This window comes from Salmo trutta, chromosome 1 (genome assembly GCF_901001165.1).
Source record: "Salmo trutta chromosome 1, fSalTru1.1, whole genome shotgun sequence".
In the NCBI taxonomy this organism is placed as follows: domain Eukaryota; kingdom Metazoa; phylum Chordata; class Actinopteri; order Salmoniformes; family Salmonidae; genus Salmo; species Salmo trutta.
In genome coordinates, this window is record NC_042957.1 from 33,765,039 (window position 1) to 33,771,571 (window position 6,533).

Sequence of the window (6,533 nt, forward strand, 5' to 3'; positions counted from 1 at the left end):
AGCCTGCCCACCTTCTGGCTTGCTCCTAGGTCCCTGTATTTTTTTGCTTAATGTCCCTCTTTGTTGCAATTGTGACAGACAGTATGCTTGAACTTAAAGTTGTTTGCATAATATGTTCCCCCACATCTGAAACATTCCACTGCTTTTCCTCTTTTTCCTGCCACCTCTTTTGTCACCTGATGCACTGCACAACTTACACTGTTGGTCTTTTGAATATTTTTCACATTACTAGTGGCCATCTCCATCCCTTGATCCATCCAATGCTCTCTTGAAAGTCAGTGTGGCTTTCCCCAGCAAACGGCACTGTATGCTGTCCTCATTAATGCCACAGACTAATCTGTCACGGAGCATGTCCTCTAACATAGCCCCAAACTCACAATGTTCAGAGATCTCACATAATCCAGCAACAAAGTTAGCAACAGACTGACCTGTTTTCTGAAAATGGCAGTTAAATTTGAACCTCTGGACAATCACTGAAGGCTTTGGATTATGGTGAGTCGAATTAGATCTACTAGATCCACAAAAAGGAATTTCTCCCGGTCTCTGTGGTATAGCCAAATTCCTCATTAGCTTGTAGGTTTGAGCCCCACACACACTCAAGAGAATCTGTAATTCCATTTGCCAAAAAGTGTCCAAACCTTTCCACATATTCCGTCAAGTCCCCATTGTCGTTCACAAACTCAGTGATAGTCCCAATGTTGCCATTATAACGCCAACTTGTCTATGATCCTCATCAGCGATTTCCATGTGCTGCTGGTTGTCACCGTCGGCGTTGCCCTCCAGCGGCGGCTGCTCTCCGTCGCTCATTAAGCTTGCTAGCGAACTGACTACCCCCACTGTTTCTTAGTTAGCTAGCACATCGCCCTGTACATGCTGATCCAGTTTTATCCTCGTCGCCAAAAAGATGTAGTAACTTGACAAGGAATGATCACACGCAATTCAACATTACTTTCCTTTTACTTTCAACCGAATAAATAAAATGTGTACAGCCATGAACAAACGGTACAAACACAGCAAAGTGATACAGCCCACTCAACCACACTATAACAAGAACAAACTGTTGCCTCTTACCATAGCCAGCTATCTAAGATGGCTAGCTACATATTAGCCGTCATGTTGCTAGCTTTTGTTTCAGCACCTTGCTTGCCCGATCTGTCTCCCCTTTTACAGAGAACTGCTCGCACACGCCTGTTAATTTTAGCAACAGTAACTAATGCGGTGGAGTTGTGGGAGAGAAGCAGCAAATCAACATCCAAAAGTTTTTTGGAGACGCAGATCGGTGCGACTGTCAGTCAGATGTTCGCAGTCAGATCTGGCATCAACACCGGTTCAAACCCTGTTGTGTCATACATACACACCTAGTAAGACATACATTATGTAAAGGCAATTAGCTCGACAAGTAGTCGGAAATTTGTCAAATTCAATCACTTATCAAGAGAACACGTGGTCATCCCTACTGCCTCTGTCCTGGTGGACTCACTAAACACAAATGCATTGTTTGTAAATAATGTCTGAGTGTTGGAGTGTGCCCCTGGCTATCCATACATAAAAAATAAATTAAAAATGGTGCTGTCTGCTTTGCTTAATATAAGGAATTTACTTTTGATACTAAAGTATATTTTAGCAATTACATTTACTTTTGATACTTAAGTACATTTAAAACCAAATACTTTCAGACTTTTACTCAAGTAGTATTTTACTAGCTGACTTTTACTTTTACTTGAGTAACTTGCTATTAAAGTTGTATGTATGACAATTGAGTACTTTTTCCGTCACTGCTTGATTATAATGACCTTTGGGTAGGTGTTTGTGGGTGGTAGATCGAGTGCATGTAGCCAAAGCCATGTTGAGCCCCTTTCAACCAGGTGGATGGAATTTAACTATGGTTTTCACAATAGTCCAATAATACTAATCATCTCAGTAATTTCAGAGGAAATTAAAAACTTTCGGGCAACTACAATAAAGTTAAGTGATAAAGGTCAAAGGTTGTAATTCCCCTTCACTATCACTCAGTCTGGGGTTGGTGTTGTGAAGTTGAGATTTTATATGAATTTTATGAATATGCATGATTTGAGACTGATGCATTTGTTTACTGTGTTCTATTGGTTTTAGATGCACGGTTGAGAGCGCGTGCGGAGAATGAATGAGACCTTTGGAGAGGAGTTCATGTGGACCTGATGACCTATGAAGAGGATGGCCTGCAAAACGGCAAACCAGTATGGCTCGTTAAGCCTCCTTACTTCCGGAATGATGTGCTCATTGCCCTTAGTCAAGAACTACACATGGTGAGTTTTCATCAAGGCAACCTATATCCCACGGACCCCTCATCTCTCAACACTATAGCACCCCAAATGGAGGTTCGCCCTGGGCCAAGCTGGATGAGTCCTGTCAGTACAGTGCTTGATTCTTTTGAAAACACTTTTGTTGATCTTTGAATAGGCTCGTTCATATTCCGCCGTGTGAGGTATACCCCTCAGCCCCTTTAACCCATGTAGGCAGGTAAGCACCACATTCAAAATTCAAAGATGAATGAGTTTTCAAAAGACTTGCACAAAATACTGGCAGGAATCATCCAGCTTGGCCCAGAGCTAGCCTCCATGGGGGTTACTTTAGTTTCAGGCCCTGCTTAGCCTAAATGCAGATGCTATTACCCGCTTTCTCCTGCTCTACTTAAATGAATTGTCATCCTTCAAGAGGTATACAGTGCCTTCGGAAAGTATTCAGACCTCTTGACTTTTTTTTCTCACATTTTGTTACATTACAGCCTTATTCTAAAATTGATAAAATCTTTTTTCTCCCTCATCAATCTACACACAATACCCCATAATGACAAATCAAAAACAGGTTTTTAGAAATGTGTGCTAAAAAACCCGGAAATATCACATTTATGTTAGGATTCAGGCCCTTTACTCAGTACTTTGTTGAAGCATCTTTGGCAGCGATTACAGTATCGATTCTTCTTGGGTATGATGCTACAAGCTTGGCACAGATGTGAAGCTTGGCATTCAGGCTAAAGAGTTCAATCTTGGTTTCATCAGACCAGAGAATCTTGTTTCTCATGGTCTGAGAGTCTTTGTGCCTTTTGGCGAACTGTTTGGCGAAGTGGGCTGTCATGTGCCTTTCATTGAGGAGTGGCTTCTGGCCACTCTACCATAAAGGCCCGATTGGTGGAGTGCTGCAGAGATGGTTGTTCTTCTGGACGGTTCCTGTCTCGGAGCTCTACGGACAATTCCTTCGATCTCATGGCTTGGTTTTTCTCTGACATACACTGTGAACTGTGGGACCTTATATAGACAGGTGTGCCTTCAAAATCATGTCCAATCAATTGCATTAACCACAGGTCGACTCCAATTAAGTTGTAGAACCATCAAGGATGATCAATGGAAACAGGATGCACCTGAGCTCAATTTCGAATTTCTTAGCAAAGGGGCTGATTACTTATGTAAATAAGGTATTTCTGTTTTTTATTTTAAATACATTTTCAAAAATGTCTGGGGTATTGTGTGTAGATTGCTGAGGATTTGTTTTTATTTAGTCCATTTTCGAATAAGGCTCTAACGTAACAAAATGTGGAAAAAGTCAAGGGGTCTGAATACTTTTCAAAGGCACTCTGTGTTTTTACCCCCTTTTTCTCCCCAATTTCGTGATTACGATCTTTTCTCATCACTGCAACTCCCCAACGGGCTCGGGAGAGGCAAAGGTCAAGTCACGCATCCTCCGAAACATGTCCTGCCAAGCCGTGCTTCCCAAGCCATGCACCCACTTGCTTAACCTGGAAGCCAGCTGCACCAATGAGTCGGAGGAAACACATTTGGTTGTGACACAGCCTGGGATCGAACCCCAGGCTGTAGTGACGCCGCAACACTGCAATACAGTACCTTAGACCGCTGCGCCACTCAGGAGGCTCTAAGAGTTGTTTTAGTATAGCGATGTCATGGGGTGCTGGAAAAGCCTTGATACTGGTGCTTGAATTTTATTTCTAAAAAAGTGTAGGAACCCTGATGTGTGATAATAATTCAAAGTTATTTATTAATTCCTTTCTAATTTACTAAAATGTATTCATTAATTTAATAATTAATTGTGATTTTAATTTATTAGTTACAGCCACTAAGGCAAGCTAGCAATGACTAGCATTAGCATTCAGCGGTGCGAATAAGCATTCGCAACATTGAGCAAATGCACGGCCATTTACTGACATTTATTGGAGAGACGTGGGCAGACGTAAAAGGAGTGCACTGGAATTTCAAGATGTGTCCTGGTTAGTGGGTGTGCGCTTGTGGTCGTTTCTGGGGATTAACTGAAATGTTTCTGGACACATACACATCCGTGCACAGGGCCGAACCCTGCTGGACACGTGCCTGCAAATTTCCAGAAACTGTACGTTTTCAGACTTGTGCACTAATATTCATTTTCAAGGTGATGATTGCAGTTTTCTTCCCAACACAATACTACAATAAATGTGAGTCCACATTTCAAATATTTTTTGGTGCCCCATGCAGGATTCAAATTCTGCCCGCACTGCAACGGGCAATAGATGTCAGGAACTCAGGGACTTACTACTGTGAGCTAACTATCTGGAGCCATGCACATAATTTTATTATCAGAGCGTGCCAGTGGACTTCTGGTAAGTATGCTTTAGTGAGAAAGTGTTGCGATCAGGTACAACTACAGTACGTTTACCCACCCCCCAAAATGAATATTTATGAGCAATTCCCCCCACCCACAACTGAATGCATTTCATTTTTTTATTTGAAGGGTTTGGGCAAAACCCTTTAATGCCTTATTTACTCAAATAAGCTAGTAGTGTTATTAAAAGTCTCATTGAAACATTCAGTGAATTAAGGAAGTTATTCAAAAACCTCCAAATAACCTATCATTTATTTTCTTAAAGCCTTAATAAAACCTCAGAAAAACTTTCAAGGAACCAAAGTAAAACATTTTCAAAACCTCCCTGCAACCTAAAAAGAAACGTTCCCAAAAACAGGCACATTTTTCATATCTATTCTCAGAACATTTAAAAAAATATATATTTTACAGGTCAGGAAACGATGGCTTCGCTCCCACAACCAATATGAAATGAAATACATACGTTCCCACAACTTAAACGAAATGTGCTAGCTAGCACGCACGTGCGTGTGTGAAAACAAAACCTTCCCAGAAATCTCTTATGCCTGCACCTCATGTAAACTCCTCTCTCTAAACAATCCACATACAGTATAGACGGGTGACTGCCTTTCCAAATCATGTCCAATCAATTGAATTTACCACAGGTGGACTCCAATCAAGTTGTAGATACAGTGGGAAGAAAACGTGTGTGAACCCTTTAGAATTACCTGGCTTTATGCATAAATTGGTCATAAAATGTTATCTGATCTTCTTCTAAGTCACAACAATAGACAAACACAGTCTGCTTAAACTAATAACACACAAACAATTATAATTTGTCATGTCTTTATTGAACACACCCTGTAAACATTCACAGTGCAGGGTGGGAAAAGTATGTGAACTTGAATAACTGGTTGACCCTCTTTTGGCAGCAACAACCTCAACCAAACGTTTTCTGTAGTTGTGGATCAGACCTGCACAACGGTCAGGAGGAATTTTGGACCATTCCTCTTTACAAAACTGTTTCAGTTCCACAATATTAATGGGATGTCTGGTGTGAACCGCTCTCTTGAGGTCATGCCACAGCATCTCAATCGGGTTGAGGTCAGGACTGACTGGGCCACTCCAGAAGGCATTTTTTCTTCTGTTGTTGGTTTCCTTCTGTATTTTGGGTTGTTGTCTTGTTGCATCACCTAACTTCTGTTGAGCTTTAATTGGTGGAAAGATAGTTTGCAAGAGAATGTAAGGCTGTCTTGATAAACCTGGGAATTCAGTTTTCAGTCGATGATAGCGAGCTGTCCAGGCCCTGAGGCAGCACAGCAGCCCCACACCATGATACTCCCTCCACTATAGTTTACAGTTGGGATGTTAGGTCTTTTGAGATCTTTTTAGTTCGAGGCATAGTTCACATCAATCAGTGCTTCAGAGATGGTTGCCTCATCTCGCGTTCTTAGGAAACTATGCAGTATTTTATTTTTTTTATGTATTATTTCTTACATTGTTACCCTGGGAAATCTTAAGTCTTATTACATACAGCTGGGAAGAACGATTGGATATAAGAGCCACGTCAACTTACCAACATTACGACCAGGAATATGGCTTTCCCGAAGCGGGTCCTCTGTTCGGACCACTACCCAGGACACTACCCAGTAGGCGACCCAAATCAAGGGGCAGACGGAGCGGCCTTCTGGTCAGGCTCCGTAGACGTGCACATCGCTCCTGAGTGTACTACTCGCCAATGTCCGGTCTCTTGACAACAAGGTAGACAAAATTCGAGCAAGGGTTGCCTTCAGAGGTTGTAACTTTCTCTGTTTCACGGAAACATGGCTCTCTTGGGTTATATTGTCGGAATCAGTTCAGGCACTGGGCTTCTCCATGCATCGCTCCAACAGCTATAAACACCTCTCTGGGAAGAGGAAGGGCAGGAG